An 18730-nucleotide genomic window follows, 5' to 3' on the forward strand; every position below is an offset into this window, starting at 1 on the left:
AGATAACGCTTCTTCTAATTCTGAGCTTTTTGTTTTTGCTCCATCTCTTTCTAACGTTAAAGATCTGATTGTATCTTCATGTGCTAGAATTGTTATCTCAAGTTCATTACATTCTTCAAATTTTGTTTTAAGACAGCCTTTAATGTTTTTAAACTTTTGTTTTAATTTCTGATAAGAGGTAAGAGTTTATGACAAACATGATTCTAAGTCAGATCGAGAAAGTTCAGAAAATACCTCTTCAGATTCTTCGTCTGAGCTGCTGGATGTGGTAGCCGTAAGTGCTACGTTGGCCTGTTCATCAGAGTCAGATTCTGATGATCCAGATTCACTGTCATCCCAGGTAGCCAACAGTCCTTTCTTTGTTCTGAAGGTGTTTTTCTTGAAGCTTTCTTTTCTAGGGTTGTCTTTCTTTAGCTTAGGGCATTCATTCCTGTAATGACCTGTTTCTTTACATTCATAACAGGTAATATCTTTGTTAGCTTTACCTTTTGAAGTTGACTCTGATCGATCCCCTCTGGGTCTTGGTCTTCTGAAGTTGTTGTTCCTCTTTTTCCAGAGTTGCTTAACTCTTCTGGTTAGTAGGGACAACTCTTCTTCATCATCAGAGTCTTCAGGTTCAGAGTCGTCAGTATCTTCAGTTTCTGCCTGGAGAGCTTTGGTTCTGTCAGGTTTCCGTCTTTCAGATCTGGACTTTAGCGCTACGGACTTGTTCCTTTTCTGAGGTTCATCCTCCTCTAGTTCTATCTCATGACTTCTGAGAGAACTAACAAGTTCTTCAAGGCTGCTATTGTTCAGATCCTTTGACAGCTTCAGAGCAGTAACCATAGGTCTCCATTTCTTTGGCAGACTTCTGACTATCTTCTTAACATGATCTGCAGTTGTGTATCCTTTGTCTAGCACTTTAAGACCTGCAATAAGAGTTTGAAATCTGGAAAACATAGCCTCTATAGCTTCATCATCTTCCATTTTGAAGGCTTCATATTTCTGGATAAGCGCCAGAGCCTTCGTCTCCTTGACTTGGGAGTTTCCTTCATGGGTCATCTTTAGAGAGTCAAGTATATCTTTGGCTGTCTCTCTGTTGGTGATCTTTTCATATTCGTTGTATGATATAGCATTTAGAAGTATTGTTCTGGCCTTGTGATGATTTTTGAAGATACGTTTCTGATCTTCTGACATCTTGTTTCTGGGAACTTCAGCTCCATTTTCCAAGACTGGAGGTGTATATCCATCTGTGACAATGTCCCAGAGGTCAGCATCATAACCCAGAAAGAAACTTTCGATTCTATCTTTCCAGTAATCAAATTTCTCTCCATCAAAAACAGGAGGCTTAGCATTGTAAGAATCTCTTTCATTTGAGTGGGCCATTGTTTTTCTCGTACTGGATCTCTCTACACGGTTAAGTGTTTGATTAGAAAATCAATAACAGAGCCGGAGCTCTGATACCAATTGAAGGTGAGAAAAACAAGAAAGGGGGGGTTTGAATTGTTTTGAAAAAATAAGCGCTTTTCAAAAAGAAAATCACACAAGGATTTTATACTGGTTCGCTTATAACATAAAGCTACTCCAGTCCACCCGGCCAAGGTGATTTCGCCTTCAACAAGGACTTAATCCACTAATCTTGAAAGATTACAAACAACGTCTAAGAGAAAAATCTCTTAGTCCTCTCAAGTTTACAGACTACACTAAGTCACTTGAGGAAATCAACAAACAATAAATAAAAGATTTATGTAATCTAGAGTGCTTCTAAGAAAGCAAATATTACAATAGTATGAACAAAGTGATTCACGTTATAAGCAAAAGCTTCGTGAAGATTTAGAGAGCAAGAAGGTTTTCTTGTGTTGATGTTTCAGTATGATTTTTCCTTGTATATGTAGTGTTTTGAATGTTGATTTGCAATCCTTTATATAGATCAGTGAGGTAGTAGTTAAAACTGGTGGATATTGAGATGAAGTTACGCCATCACATAAATAGCTTCTGCAGGATGACTTTTTCTTCTTGAAATGACTACTTACCACAAGTAGTATTTTCTTTATTGAGATTGGAGATTAACGTCTCTTTCTCAATTAGGAAATCCATTTGCAAATCTTTTCTTGACTTAAACGTTACTCTTTCATGATTAGCAATTCCATGCTCAGAGTATTTGTGTTTCTGGAGATCTTGGAAACTTTCTTCTGATGTTGATCTCTTAAGAGTTCAGATGGTTTCTTCAGATACCGCTGAGAACTTCTGGAGCTTTGTTCAGAGTCAGAACTTCTAGAGCTTACTTTTTGTTCAGATGCTTCTGATACTTTGCTGTTTTGCTCAGAGTTAGACTTTCTTGAACTTGTCTCCACTTCAGATGCTTCTGATCATTTGATAATTTGTATCTGATCTAGTTTTGTATCTGATGACATCATTAGATTCCTTCCTTCTTTCTTTAGAATCCTGCACACTTAGAAACTTTTCGTTAGGGTGCCATTTTTGGTTTCATCCTTTGTTATCATCAAAATCAAGGAATCTGTTGTAGAACAATTTTTGTTCTTACAGTAGACGCTTGTTGTTGAGCTACTTGCGAGATTTGTGTTTCAAGCATTTTGTTATGGGTAGCCAGGGCATCTACTTTACTTGCTAGTTGTTTAATCTGTTCGCTAGTGTATACATTCTGGTTTAAGAACTCTTTATTGGTTTGCTGTTGAGAAGCTATGAAGTTCTCCATCATGATTTCCAAGTTGGATTTCCTAGGAACGTTATTGTTAGGTGTAGATGGGGTCGGCTTTTGATATCCAGGTGGTACAGCTGGAGCTTGACTAGGAGCTTGACCTGGTGCGTATAAAGCGTTGTTACTTTTATACGAGAAATTAAGAAGGTTCTTCCAGTTTGAGTTATAGGTATTCGAGTAAGGATTTCCTTGAGCATAGTTCACCTGTTCTGTTTGAATTCTTGTTAGGAGTTGACAATCTGTAGGAGTGTGACCTTGAATTCCACATACCTCGCAATTTTGAGTTACGGCAACCACGGTGGCTGGAGGTGATACATTTAAACTTTCAATTTTCTGGGCAAGAGCATCCACTTTTGCATTAACATGATCAAGGCTACTTATCTCGTACATGCCACCTTTTGTTTGAGGTTTTTCTACCACTGTTTGGTCGCTTCCCCACTGATAATGATTTTGGGCCATGCTCTCGATAAGTTGATAAGCGTCGGTGTAAGGTTTATCCATAAGCGCACCACCGGCGGCGGCGTCTATTGTTAACCTTGTGTTGTACAAGAGACCATTGTAGAAGGTGTGGATTACTAACCAGTCCTCTAACACCATGGTGTGGGAAAAGTCTCATCATGTCCTTGTATCTTTCCTATGCTTCGAAAAGAGATTCGTTATCTTTTTGCTTAAATCCATTTATCTGGGCTCTAAACATAGCTGTTTTGCTTGGAGGAAAATATCGGGCAAGAAAGACTTTCTTCAACTTATTCCATGTGGTGACTGAGTTGGAAGGAAGAGACTGAAGCCATCTTCTAGCTTTATCTCTTAACGAGAAAGGAAAGAGACGAAGTCGAATTGCCTTTGAAGTGACACCATTAGCTTTAATAGTGTCAGCGTATTGGAAAAATACGGATAAATGAAGGTTTGGATCCTCGGTAGGATTTCCAGAAAATTGATTCGGTTGCATTGCCTGCAACAGCGAAGGTTTAAGTTCGAAGTTGTTCGTTTCGATTGCGGGTGGAGCAATACTCGAATGCGGCTCATCCTGCGATGGAGCAGCATAATCTCGAAGAGCACGAGCTGGTTCGGCCATCGCTGGTATCGTTAAAGGAAGGAGATTTTTGAGATCAGGAACTTCGATTGGAGGAAGATTGTTTCTAGCACGATACTCCCGAATTCGTCGTAATAATCGGAGATACCGTTCGACGTCGTTGATTCGTAAGTAATACGGTTCCCCTTGTGAGCGAGTGTGTGGCATACAAATCAACGAAAAAGGGAAAAAATAAAAATTGCCTTAGTCTCTACAGCGTAACAGAAGAGTTACGATATCGACTAAATAAAAGTCCCCGGCAACGGCGCCAAAAACTTGATCGCGACTTTATGAGTCTATTGGGGTACTAACTGCAAGCGCACAGTCTAACCGCGTAGTTTTAAAAGATATCGATCTCACAGGGACTTAATGAATCGATCTACCGTTTTTCTAGGGTTACTGCGTAAAGCTAAGGCGGATGATACTTTAATGATTAGGGAAAAAATAAAACTAAATTTGGATCTAGATAAAATATCAAATAATATGGATATCAGTATGTAGTTCGTCGTATTTGGGGAATCAAATCTTCGTTGGTCTTTTTCTTAATTTTAAAATAAGTCTTTTCAGTAGACACTATTAATTAAAAGTCTTTTCCTCAAACTCTCGCTCTGTTGAATCAGACTATGACTTTATATTTTAACGTACGCTCTCACTATTTCGTTAAGTCTAAAATCACTTTTGAAAATAATAGAATCTATAGAAACTCCTTTTGAGAAAATACTAACTGTTTAAAAGCCCTCGTCTCAAATTCTCGCTCTGTTGACTTAGATTATATGATTAAACTTAAATGCTTAACTCTCGTCCTCACATTTAACTTTTAAAAATAATTTTTGAAAATAATTAGAATTTAATTAACCTTAAAAATTGCTTTCGCCCTGATTCAAAGTTAATGTTCAATTTACACTGTCCAGTTAAAAACTCAAACCGTCGTTCTATTGATTTTAACTTCTTTATGTCTTTTACTCCCGTACAAAAACCTTGGTATTAACTTTGTAAATTGAGACCAGAAAAAGAGTGACTATATTCTGAAATAAATTTAAACCAACTCAACTTTGATTCCTTTATTCCGCTTACTTTACATACCGATATCTAAATTAATTAGCCAGACATGATGAACATGCATAAGCAATAATCATGCATAAATACGCCCATATCAAACAAACAACATATATAAACAGCGGAACAAAGCATATGTAAATTAAAACGATAAATCAATTAATTAATGAACCTGGAAAAATACTAGAAATCTGGATTTTATCTCCTACGCTTCGATGCTCGAACACTCCACCACAAGTCGGTTGGATTTGTTCTTCACAATTCTCGATCAGATAGGAAAGTAAAAACAAGGAAATAAAATACTATGATCTAACGTAAGGTTAGATCCAGTAAAAATTACACAATAGTTTCCGGTGTAGAAACTGTCGTGAGAAAGTAAATTGTATGCTTCAGAAATTAAACTAGAAAAAAGAAAGAAAGAAATTGCTTGCAAAATTAGAGTGCTGGAAAAATTGTACGGAGAAGAGAGAGCTTCCATTGGCTTTTGTGAGATTTATTTATATTAACCTCCCAAGATAACCGTCTCCTAGAATGTGCCTTCAGTATCGTTCAAAGCGTCTCCGAGTGCATGAGAGAATTTAGGGGAAACCGTCCACTCCGTTACGCACGTAAAGCCCAAAATATAGGAGTGGAATGTGTGACGTCCGTCACACTATGTGTTACGGTCGTAACACTAGGTCTTAGGACGTGGCGATCGGCACGTGCTTGTTGCGGTCGTGACAGCAATTTTCTTTGTTCCAAACGTGGGTTGGGCTTTGGTGCTTCAGCTTGCTGCTTTTCCTAAAAAATCTTCTTTTTGCACCCCTTTTCTTTCTTTTTCACATGTGCTTTAAATAATGATACCTGAAATAAATAATAAGAAAATGCCGAGTAATATCGAATAATATAAAATAAATTGAATCAAATAACGATATAATTTAATAAAATCAAGTCTAAAAATGTGATATAGTTTCATGTTATCAACCTTTGTTCAAATCAATTCACCAATCTTTTGAGATTTTTACCCCGAACTACGAGGTTTTGATCCTACCTTTGTGATGGTACGTAGGCAATGGGTTCATCCATTCAAACAACAAAATTGTAAATATAATCTATTATCTTCTCATCCCCCCAATCCTTTGCACATATTTTCACAAATACCAACCTACAACACACCTTTGCAAAAAGAGGCTCCCTTAGAGTACTAAGGATGTTTTGGGTGCGTAAAACCTTCCCATTTCATAACCAACCCCCTTACCTAAATCTCTGACATTTTTATTAGTTTTTGATTTGATAAAACTTCTTACTTGGCTCTTGTTCGCTTTTTAGCCTTTCCTTTGGACAAATAAAAGTGCGGTGGCGACTCGAATTGTATGTTTACTTTTGGTTTAGTCAATAAACCATAATGTAACAAAATCCCCGCTATAGATCCATATATGATACTTAGAGCCAATGTGAACCATTTCTTGATTGAGCTCCTTGCATTGAGGGTCTCAAACCCTGGATATAAGCTTGATAGAGCATAGGTGAGCACACACACTACCTACAAAAGGAACAAATTATATATTGACGTATTTTTGGTATTTCGGTTAGTAAATAATGAAAAACAAATTATGATACGATCAAAAGTGCTTGGTGATCTCTCCTAATGCAAACTCAATGAATGAGGGGTAAGGAGGATACCATGGTGTGATCCAAATGCCAATGCATATGATGAGATAACATGAGGGATCTTAGGGTCAAAATTGGGGTCTTACACATAGTCATTCAAATATTGTCTTACACAAAAAGTGGTCATATGCCTCTAAACAAACGTTTAAAAGAATACTTAGTTGTTTACTGATCATGATAATTTAAATCATTTGCCTTTAGAATATCTTGCACGTTTATCCCTGGCATATTTTGTAGCAGAGAGTTTGGGTGACAAGAATTCTGAAGGGCATGACTCTCCATCCACACCATCTCCTGAAAACCTCTTAGAAAGAGTATTGTTATTGCTAGCATCTAGACTCCAATTTTGTGCATCAGAAGCAAAAACAATTGTCTGGAAAACATTAGTCAATGTTATAAGGTATGCATGATAATTGGAGAATATGTGGACATTGTAAAACAAAGGTTTAGAATAATTCAACATTGGAAAACATAGATATAAAAGGGACCCTACTCATAAATTCAAACATAAGTGATAATTTAAAAACATGTGAAGCATTGTATCAACATGGGTGTAAAATTACATACTATTTGATTAGAAGACTGAGACAGGGCCTTTGGGATGACTGGACTTTCTGTTGTAACAATTTCCTTCCCATTTGTATCTGGAGAGTGGATGGCCATGTTTGTAGTGTCCTAAAGGAATACACAAGGTGTAAACATTAGTATTGAGGTCATGCACATTGAAATGAATTCATTAGTGACATACATAATACTGAATAAAATCATACATGAGTTGGAGAACTTCTGGATCTTGGGTAAGCCGTATACAGACGCCTATTTGTAATATAGTTGGTACTTGACACGAAAAGCAAAATGCTTGTCAAGAAGATTATCAAGGTGAGTCAGGTACATCAACGGATGATCCTCGTTGATCTATTATATATATCAAAGAATAATATATAATTAATTTTTAGTAAGAATGTAGTCAACATAATGTCCAGAATAATGTAAATCCTATGTAGTCATATCAATTAAAATTTTGTTGTATGGGAACTGCATTTTATGAGGGAAAATTAACAAAATAACACGGGTTCAAAAGCAAATGGGGTTAATGAAGGACACACAACTGTTGTATATAGTATATTTAAGAATCCATTAATATATAAGATGTTTTTAAGAGTTTCTTGGCAGCAAAGTTAGTGCTACTTCAAAATTTGAAAAGCTGAACCACTGAAGACTACAACAATTCACTGCTTCATATGTTAGTTAAGGAAAATAAGTTGAATTGATTTCACTGAATAATATGAAATTGGTACTGAAGTTGATTTGAAAGAAGCTAAATAGATGAGAATTGTTCCTATGATGAACATGTCTGATATGTAGTAGCATATATGACTGTTGATATGAAGTAGCATATATGAACATGTCATGGTTATTTAATAAGTTGCAAAACCTCATCACATGTGTTATTATGACACAGTTATGTTTAGGAAATGTAAAATAACTTTCCAGGTAATTTAATAGAGGATATATGTAGTATAAATATACTTGGATTTAAATGCAGTGACTTGGGGATGGTCATAGTTGAGAAGCAATTTTGATCCATTCCATGCATTTGAAACGTTGAGCTTCCTAGTTATTGCAATCATGTAAAGGTCCATTCAAAATAAAATAGTACACATTAAGACATGGAAATCGAGAAACTTTTAGTAAGGGGATTGTCGCATCCGCGAAAAACAACCGGCGAAAAAAAAAACACAGAGCCGCCACCGTGCGTTATTTATCCCAAAGGAGGGAAAGGAAACGCTCGAAGTAAACCTGGAAAAGGGAAAGGAATGGTCTTACGACCAGAGATTGCAAGGTACGGGAGTCAGTTACGTAAGGGGAAGGTATTAGCACCCCTCACGTCCGTCGTACTCGACGGGATCCACGCTCAAAAGAATAGAATAAGGTTGCTGATAAACTGCTCAAAGAATGCACACACACTGGAATAATAAAACAGGTGAAGGAAAACGGAGGAAGGGGACTCGGCAAGATGTCGCATCCTAGGCCTACGTAGTTTGTCAGGAACAAACATCAGAGTCAACGTAGTTCGGGGAAATGGGAAATGGGCTCGCTAGGATATCGCATCCTATGCCTACGTATCTCATCTGGAATGAGAATCAGAGCTACCGTAGTTCGGCTAACGCACGCCGAAACAAACACAAAACAGAGACGCTGAGACGTCAAAAGAAACTCAACAAGGAAACGGAATGCCAATAGCTGGGCTTATATCCGTCTCCACAAAACAAACAAGGAAATGGAATGCCAATGGCTGGGCTTACATCCAACTCCGAACAAAAAGCACAAGGAAACAGAAGGCCAATCAATGGGCTTACATCCGACTCCAAACAAATAAACAATCGCTAACCAGCGAACACCAAAGGTTCTCCAACAGACAAACTAAAAGGGAGTCTGGAACTCGAGCCTAATAACTGTCACACAAACACCAAGAAGACGCTGAGACGTCAAAAGAAACAAAGGGCTTGAACACACAGACTAAAAGGGAGTCTGGAACTCGGACCTAATAGCTGTCAAGCAAAACACACGCAAAAAGAAAAAAGGGTGAACACACAGACTAACAGGGAGTCGGGAACTCGAGCCTGATAGCTGTCAAGCAAAACACACGCAAAAAAGAAAAGGTTGACAGCAAACTAATAGGGAGTCTGGAACTCGGACCTAATAGCCATCAAGCAAAACAAGAAGAGACGCTGAGATGTCAAAAGAAGCAAAAAGGTTGCACGCACACAACACAGGAAAAAAAAGAAAAGGGCGCCCAGAGAGATCTCGCTCGATCTCCTGCCTGCATACCTCATCTGGTATGAGGATCAGGGCGACGTAATTCCCCTTAACAGGGGAGAAACTTTCTCCTAACCAGAGACTAGGGAGACTAACTAAAAGGGAGACTGACTCGAGCCTAATAGTTGTCATGCAATCCACAATAGTCCTAGGTTGAGGTATCTAAACAAAACCTAACTCGCACAGGCAGCAAGTCAAAATGAACAGCAAGTAAACAAACACAGGTGAACAAGTATTACACACTATATGCAAACAAGCGGCTCATACAAGGTTGAGCTTTAGTCAAGGGGTCATATCAACCTCGACAAACAAGCCAACACTGGAAGGGTATTCGAGGCTCTTAACCACTGACATTGACCGTCAGTGTGAGCAGATGAAAAGGTAATGAGGGTAAGACCTCATAGCTCTTAACCCGGGCCTGGGTGAGCTTCAATCAATGAAAACGTGGGGATCCAGAATGTGGGACCCTACTCCACTTGACTGACTCTATATACAAGATCTTGAGTGTTTATTCAAAAGCATCAGCACGTAGTGCGAGCATAATGAAAGACTCAACTGAATAATAGGGGATTGATTGCTAATCCCTTCTATCTGCCAATTGCCTCTTCACTTAGGAGGACTTAAGTAACCATGCCTTGACAAGGAGGTCTTCAACACAAATATAAACAACCATGCCAAACAGAAACGACAGGGCTTCCAGACTACATGGAGTTAGAGAATGATTACCTAGGTGGTATGCCAACCACAAGCAAAGCAAAGCTCAAGCAATGAGCTAAAGCAACTAAAGTACCTGTAAGAAAGTCAAACAAGTCAATATTCACATTCAGACAAACCAAACAGTCAATCAACAATGTTACAACCAGTATGCACACAAGGCAAGTCCTAGGTGTAAACAACTCAAGTGAGTTCATCACCAATGGCCCTACAACACAACCAAGGTTAGTGTACAAAGTGATTTGCATCTCATGAATTGAGATCACATCAACAACTAGAGCTAATTGCTTGAACCTGAAATACAAAGCTCAAAAGGTGAGTACAAACCACTAGTACCAAGACTAGGGTCAAAGGCAAAGCAAAAAGTCAAAACAGCAGCCAATATTCAACATGAAGCACATTTATTCAAGTAAGAACATGTACTAAACAGGACCAGACTCAAATCCTAAGGCAAATCCATCTAATGATCATGCTAAGGCAAAAACAAATTACAAAGCACACAATTGGACATCAAGAGTAGAAATTCCATATTAAAATAGAAATAAATCAAATAACCATGGAAATTTTTATGTGCACACAACATGTTAAACACAAGCATTATGCAAAAAATTAGAATCAGAAAAGCTCAATTGACATGTATATGAAAATGAACAAGAGCAACATCAAATTGTGTGACACACATCGTCACACCATATATTCATGTGTCTAAAACAGAGATGGAAAATGCTAAAAATGCCAAACAAAAGCTCAAAAATCCTGTAACATGTTATGAATGAGCATGTTAAATTTCATGGCAATTGGACAATTAATGAGCATTTCACAATCAATTGAATGAAGCATGAAAATTTTGCATACATGTTCAAACACACAATCTCAATTAAAAATCCAGAACCATTCAATTCACACAAATGACATCTAAAAATAAAATACATCAATACAATCAAGTGAAAAAAAATTGGGAGCAATTTGGATTTATTTCCTATTTTTTATGATTTTTGAAAGTTGAATGAAAATATTGAAACATTATGAAATAATGCATGGCAATTTAGAGGGAAAGAAAAGATTTGAATTAAAAATGGCAATGTGCATCAACCAGATTCGAACTCAGGCCAGGCAAGTACATAAAGTAGCGCTCAAAAATAAATCACAAAACAACATTGCGCTGGAATCGAACTCGCGTGGCCAAGGATACCAAGCGCTCCACAACAAATTAATTCAAAAGCGCGCTAGGACAGAATCGAATTCGCTCGCTGGAGGTGTAAAGCGCGCAAGGCCAAGACTCGAACCCGCTCGGCCAAGGTCTTGACACAACACGAAACGCAGCGTTTTGCTGCATAACCCTAGCCACCGCACCAGACGCCGGAACAGTAGTTCCGGTCGTCTTCTCCGACCGTGTACACGGCGGAGCTGCAACTTTTTTTTCCAGAATTTTACAAGCTATATACCGTTGGAAAGGTCTTTCAGTGTACATTCCAGATCCATGATTATCTAAGCCTAATTCCTAATATATTTTCTGGATCGAAGCAAAGAAGTTTCATGTGCAAAACTTTAAATCAACATATCTCATTCAATATTCATCAAAATTCAACAATATTTATATCAGAATTCTCAGTGATGAAAGATCTATAAGATCATGTACATGAATTTGAGAAATAAGAGGTTCGAATTTTCACCAACCTGAACTTGCAGTGACCAAATCCTTGTGGTTAAGCCTTCTCCAGCTCCAGATCTCCTTCTCCACTCTTGTTATGAAGCTTTGGATATGAATTGACACTTGAATTGATCTGGATCTAGCTGAAATTCAAACTTCCATGTTCATGTTCATGTGTTAAAGGTGCACGAATCTTGATCAATTTCTTAAATCCAAGTCTTGATTCTTCATCAATCACACAAGATAAACCAGAATATGCAATAATATTGATGAGTTATGTGAAGAAAATTCAAATTTCAATTGAGAGAATTTTTGGAGGGAAGTGAAATTTCTAGATCTAGAATGTGAAAACTGATCCAATTCTGTTATGATTAGCCTTATATACTCCTCCTTAATCATGTTGTAATTAAGTTTAAGCATGGCTAATGAAAAATTAATGAAATATGAGGTGTATGACCAAAAATGCAAATGTGTGGTGCATGGAGAATTTTACACGTGAACAGTGCCAAAATGAGGACTCAAATCCACTTAAAATCAGCTTATGAGCAAGATTGGATTGGAATTTGGCATGCATGATGCACCAAATTTGAATTATGCATTTTCCCTCCAAAATGCACTTGAATGCACATATGATCATGTGAACTATTTTCATGCAATGCCATGATGGATTTGGAAACTCTTGGTCACAAGAAGCATTTTGCAAAAAGAGGGGCTTAAATTGGAGTTTTGAGTCAAAAGTTATGGCACTTTGAAGTTTCATGCACACTTGGTGATCATTTGCTCATAACTTCTCAACCATTCATCAGATGCTCATGATCTTGGACTTTTTGGAAATAGGAGAGAAAGATATTCAACTTTCATGTTGACCAAAATTTCATTTGAAGCTTCTTTGATGTTAGAAAGTCAAGTTTAAAGTGGACCAAAAACTTGCCATTTTTGGAAACTTGAAATTACATGTCACTTTCCACTTTTGGAAACTTTTGTTTTGACTTCAAAATCTTCAAGATATATGTTTGACATGATGAATAAGCCTCTTTTGGACATGAATGAAGTGTTGAAACTCATTTCTCCACCTCCTAGCCCTCAGTTGACTTGCACAGTTGAATGTATAGGTCCTCAGATGACCTTGACATGCTCTGATCAGCTTGAACCTCAACCACTTGAGGAAATGGCTCAGAAATGAAACCCTGGCTCTTATAAGCCCAATATAATACTCATGTGATCCTAATCTCAATAGAATACCTCACCTCCTGGATAAACCCTGGTTGGAAGAATGCAACTGATTAGGGTTAACCAAAGGTCAAAACCCTAATCTAGAGGAACCTGAGCATGAATCATGAAGCCCTTGAGGATGACATAACCATGATGATGGTGATATATCCTTGCCAATAAGATAATGATCAAGACCATTGAAGAATCAGAAAACCCTAATTGAAGCATAAACTCTCAAATGGTTGATGATCAATTTAAAGAAACCCTCAGGCTTGAATCTCTTAACCTCTCTATCCTCTGAACAAGACTTTGGAGGATGACTTTATTGTTTCCACATTGTCATACCCCAATTTTGTCCGGGCATTCTAAAAATTTCATAAATTCGATTTTTATTTCAATTTGCATCAGTTGTACAACATAACATGCATTTCATCATAAATAATACCTAAAATATCAGTCAGGATAAATTTATTGAAAATACCGACAAATTGGTTAAATCATTTCTCAAGTACGGACAAAATCAGCGGATAAAAAGTTTCAAAATTAAAATTACAAGACACCAGTATTATTAATCTACAGTTCGTGTAGTTTAACCTGGTATGTTCGTTGTATTTTCCAGCAGTTGTTTCAGGTGCGTTTTAACCCGCCTGAGCCTTTTAACCGGTGCAAATTTATTTCAAAATTCGAAGAAACGTTGTATTTTTTCAATAAGTATATTGTGTGCTGATCATTTTAGTGTTTCCAATTTAACTTTTTGAATAAATTTATATCCAATTTCTATTTTTAATCAGATCATTTTATTTCTTTATTCAAAATATCAAATTAAATAATTAAAGTTTTTATTTGTAATAATCCTATTTATTAGTTAAAAATGAATAACAATGATGATTTTTAGAATAATAATGTTAAAATAAGATAGCATAGGATTCTCTTCTTTTTCAAATTGACAGCTTGCATAACCCACCCCACACGTCTTTCTCAATCACTCAGCTACCAACACGTCTCTCTCAATCACTCAGCTACCTACATGTCTCTCTCAATCACTCAGTTACCTCTCTCTCTCTCAAATCTAAAAAAATCTCACGCCACTCCCTCTAAAAAAGGAGGACCCACTCACATTTCTCATTCAGAACTCTCCACTCTCCCTCTCTCAAGAAATCCTCATAAAAAAAAACCCATTGTAAATCGTCTCTCATCAACCTTCGCTCCCACCGCTCAAAACCCTCGTCAACACGACCACCTTCAATCACCTTAAACCACCACCAAACCCTAAATCCGTCGCCACAAAACCCCTTCAACCGCTGGAACCCCTTCCGCGTCGCCTCCGTCAAGCAGCTCACAACTCTCCAAACCCTCGTTGTTCCACCTTCAACAACCCCAAACGAAAACGCCGTTTCATCCTTTTCCCCAAGATCTACCCAAATGCCTTCATTCGACTCTACGCTGTGATAACAGGAGCACGCCGGATTTGCTATTGGACTAAGATGAAGTTTGTTGAGTCAAACGTGAAGAAGCTTCAAAGAATCGAAAGCGGTAACTCATAGCACAGCAGTAAGAGCTAGCAGCAACAATAACCCAAACAGCATCATCGAGGAGGCAATAATCGGTAACATTTTGGTTGTAGATCGTGTTTGAATTTCTATTTTGATTACACTGCTTGGTAGTTGACAGTAACAATGAAAGGTTGAAAGAACTATGTCATTTTGATTCGTTTAGGACTATGGAGTTATGCTTAATATAGTGTTGGTCTTGAGCATATACCGGCAACTCGTGTGTTTTACTGCATTTGTCAGTTTGTTTTATGTTGTCTTGTGCTTTAGATCTTGAGGAGTGAATTTCGGTGTTTATCTCGATTTATCTTGTGCGGTAGCATCCTTCTTGGGTGTAAATACCGTAAATAATTTTAACAGATTCTCACACTATGCCTTTGCGTTTCGGTTTTGGGTCAACCCCGTAATCTCATTAACATTTTGATTTAAGTTTGCATAAATATTTTACTGTCCATCCTCTCAATTGTGTCTTCAATTTTCAATATTACTTGGTAATTGAGATTGATAACACTGGAAATATTGTGGTAATTACTAGGTATTCATTTCGGTTATCCGGCGTGCGAATTAGTTTAAACCCGAATATCATGATTCAGTTGCATATATGTTTTGGTTTGCTTTGGTTTGTCATTAGCTTGCATTATGATGAGCTACTGCGTTTGTAACATTCAAGTTTTTGTAACATTGTAAATATGTATCTATGTTATGAACCGATCCTTTCTGTTTGTGCCTCACCGTTTCCGTTTCAGTTTAGTTTTCATTTTTCCGATCCGAATAATTGGTACTGATGCGTGAATATCATAAAGACAATGTAGGATTATGGAGGAATTTCACATAATTAGTTTTCTGGTCTTACTATTTCAACATTGCCTGTATTTGGAATCTTATTTAGTTGGTTCTCTAATTTTTATTTTTCATTAGATTGTCTTTAGAATTCAATTGAGGTAGTTTTTATCTAGTGATTTCATTGAATTACACCAAGACAATGTCAATCTGCTCACATGCCGTAACCCTTTTGCATGATCGGTCTCAGCTATTCGCAAGTGCATAGATTAAATTTAGGAACATATTTTATTTTACCTCTTAAAAAATGTATGTACATGTAGATTTGCTGCTAAAAAAAAACATTTTACCTGCACCAAGTTTGGTAATGTTCTTAAATGTGTAGGTATATTGTGATTCTCATGTATATATTAAATTGCCATTTCTTTTGCCTTTCTCTATTTTCATGCCATGTGCCGCCTTTATAAACTGGCTCTTGTTATAAAATTGTGGAAGGTATGCCTACGGAGTGACTAAAGAGGAGTACTGAATTCCTCTAGTTTTTATTATGCTAATTGATTTCAATTATATTTAAGCTTTCTAACTGTGTATATAGGTTAATAAGTTATTTAATTTTTTACAATTAATTTTAACTATTTTGGATATTCAATTTGATAAAATAATTTTAATAATCAATTTTAACTATTTTGGGTATTCAATTTGATAGAATAATTTTGTTAGTTAATTATAATTATAATTGATTAAGTGGTTTAGTTAAATTTTAATTAATTATTTTTGTTAATTAAGGATTAATCACTATAGCAAATTCCTAATCATTTTCAAACCATACGAAAAAGGAGATGGTTTTGAGTTTTCAACTCCTCTCCTCGATTGTTTACGAATTCTTTTACTCGGTTAGTCAAATGGTCGTCATTTCTAATCCATTTAAGCACAAACAAGTCAAATACTTTTATAACAAGAAACCAAAAGGGAGATAACTTTGAGTCTTCAATTTTTTCTCCACGGCTATTTGAATATAAGTTCTCTTACTTGGTTAGTCAAAATTATTGTCGTTCCTCTACAAACTTCCAAATCCGATTAAATCAAATCATTTTCATAACAAACTGTACGAAAAGAGAGATGGTTTTGAGCTTTCAACTCCTCTCCTCAAATGCTTGGATATGAGTTGTTTTACTCAGTCATTCAAGTACTTGTCGTTTATTCTAAAAAATACATCAACTATATACAACCTTATTTTCATAAATATTCAGATGAAACAGAAAGTGGTCTAAAGTCTTCTATTCCATTTTCCCGACTATTAGGATACGAGTTGTCTTACTCGACTATCCGAGTAATCGTCATCCAACCAAAAACATCTCAACCAATCAAAACATCCAACATATTAATTCAACTTGTCACTTCCGTATGACCAAAACTCCTTTCAAAAAGAACACAATTTAATCCTTTCTAATGCGCATAACAAACCAATGCTTAAGCCTCCGCCGAGAGTAGACAAGCCAGCGTTTAGCCTTTAGAACGCGATCTACACAATTGTTCATTAAAAAAACACCCGCCAACCGTAGTCCCCGAACTACGAATGCTCTGATTTCCTTATTATACCATAAGGATACGTAGGCAGGACATTGCTGTATCTTCGCGAGCACACTAATAAAAAACCTCCCCTTTCTCCTTCCTGAGGTTCTCACCCATTTCTATTTTTAATAATTTTATAACCCAAAGATAACAAACAGATATAAATTAACACACGAAACGCACGTTAGAACTAAAAGGTTCCCGTTGAGTACAACGGACGTAAGGGGTGCTAATACCTTCCCCTTACGTAATCCACTCCCGAACCCGAATATGGTTGCGATGACCATTATTCCATTTCCTAAAGGTTTTATCGATATTTTTCTATTCCTTCATTGGGATAAATAAAGTTCGGTGGCGACTCTGTTCGAACATAATTTTTTCCGCGACCATCGCGAGGAATCGTATTTTTCGACACACATGATATGCAATATGCAAATGCCTAATGTCCTAAAATATGAAATGCAATGCAAAACTAGTCCCAAGAAGAGGAGGGCAAATTTTGAGGTGTTACAGGATTTACATGAACTTGGGCGACACCAAGCATGGGTGAGTATAACAACTGGGGGAGCATTGTCTTTTATGTATGTCGTAAGTTGGTTTGTGTACGACTCCAAAGTGTGACGTCTAGTTCAACTCTACTGAATCACAATAAAACCAACAAAACTGAGGTGAGTAAGTGTGATGTAGATTATATAGGTGTATAAATATGATGTAACATACCAATCATTAGAGAGTGTAACGTTGATGCAAGCCTTTTTGCCAATCTCGCCAGTCTGAGACCTTACAACTTGATGAAGAACACCAATGACATCTGGTTATGCCATTAATCACATTTTAGAAGCTGTTGCAAATAAATATCATCATATTTCTGAAGACAATTGTTGTAAGAAAGCACCGTATAAGCGATCAACTACAAAGTCTCCATTCATAAAATCTCCAAAAGGTTTGAAATTGAATTTTTGAAGTGGAATGTCTAGCATGTCAATGGCTGTGACTGCGGTTGTCCCATTAAAAAATAATTTGAACTTGTTATCACATAATTTCAACGGAAGGTCATAAATTTGAGGCTCTCCGTTGTAAACCATGTATGTGTGATGCTTTTTTAATGTCTGCATCCACAACTCAAGTTCACGGTTCCTGGTCACAACGTGGATTTTGTGTCCCTTGTCATTGAAAATAATTTACATTAGTATATTAAACTTGGATTCATCAAATAAATATTAGGAAATAAAATAAACAATACCTCTGCATCATGTATAATAGCTTCGTCATGTTGTAGTCCATTGCGCTCCTTCACAATCCATAGATCGGTAACACGTATAGTAATTTTCCATACTTTCTGGTCATGCGTTAATGCACTAATAAGAATCGGTGTCCTGGACATGATTTTCGACTGATGTAAAATCACAAACATAAGCTTGTCAGAAGAATGATTAAGAACATTCTGAAAGAAGAATGATTAAGAACATTATGAAAATCATGGTAAAACATGACATAACATAAAACGGTGAAAGACCTACGAATGAATAAAACATAATGAACTACGACATGAATAAAATATAGTGAACCATCTACGACATGAATAAAACATAATGAACCATCTACGACATGAATAAAACATAGTGAACCAACTGAAATATTGACAAATGAGTTCAAAAAACAGAATGGACCATCTGGGAAATATAGAATAAGTTATTCGAAAATGAAAAACAGATAACTTTCAACAAATTTGCATCATATACGAAAATAACATTGTTATAACCTTTTAACAGTCAGAAAAAACTAGGGGTGGCAAACGGGCATGCCCGCCCCGCAAAAGCCCGCAAAAAAACGGGGCGGGGCGGGGCGGTCATAGTTGAGGATGGGGCCTAAAACTTAGACCCGTCCCGCAAAAAAGTGAGTGCGGAGCGGGGAAAGCCCGCGGGCACTGAACTATTTAAGCCTAAAAATGCAAA

General features: G+C 36.9%; 1 non-coding gene across 1 annotated transcript; it reads left to right on the forward strand.

The window, feature by feature from the left end:
• The first annotated feature begins 3288 nt into the window (after positions 1–3288).
• Positions 3289–3395, forward strand: LOC127089076 (small nucleolar RNA R71). Its single transcript, XR_007790854.1, has one exon. It is a non-coding gene; the product is annotated as a small nucleolar RNA R71 (small nucleolar RNA).
• Positions 3396–18730: the final 15335 nt, after the last annotated feature.

The sequence above is a fragment of the Lathyrus oleraceus genome, chromosome 5 (assembly GCF_024323335.1).
Source record: "Lathyrus oleraceus cultivar Zhongwan6 chromosome 5, CAAS_Psat_ZW6_1.0, whole genome shotgun sequence".
Taxonomy (NCBI): domain Eukaryota; kingdom Viridiplantae; phylum Streptophyta; class Magnoliopsida; order Fabales; family Fabaceae; genus Lathyrus; species Lathyrus oleraceus.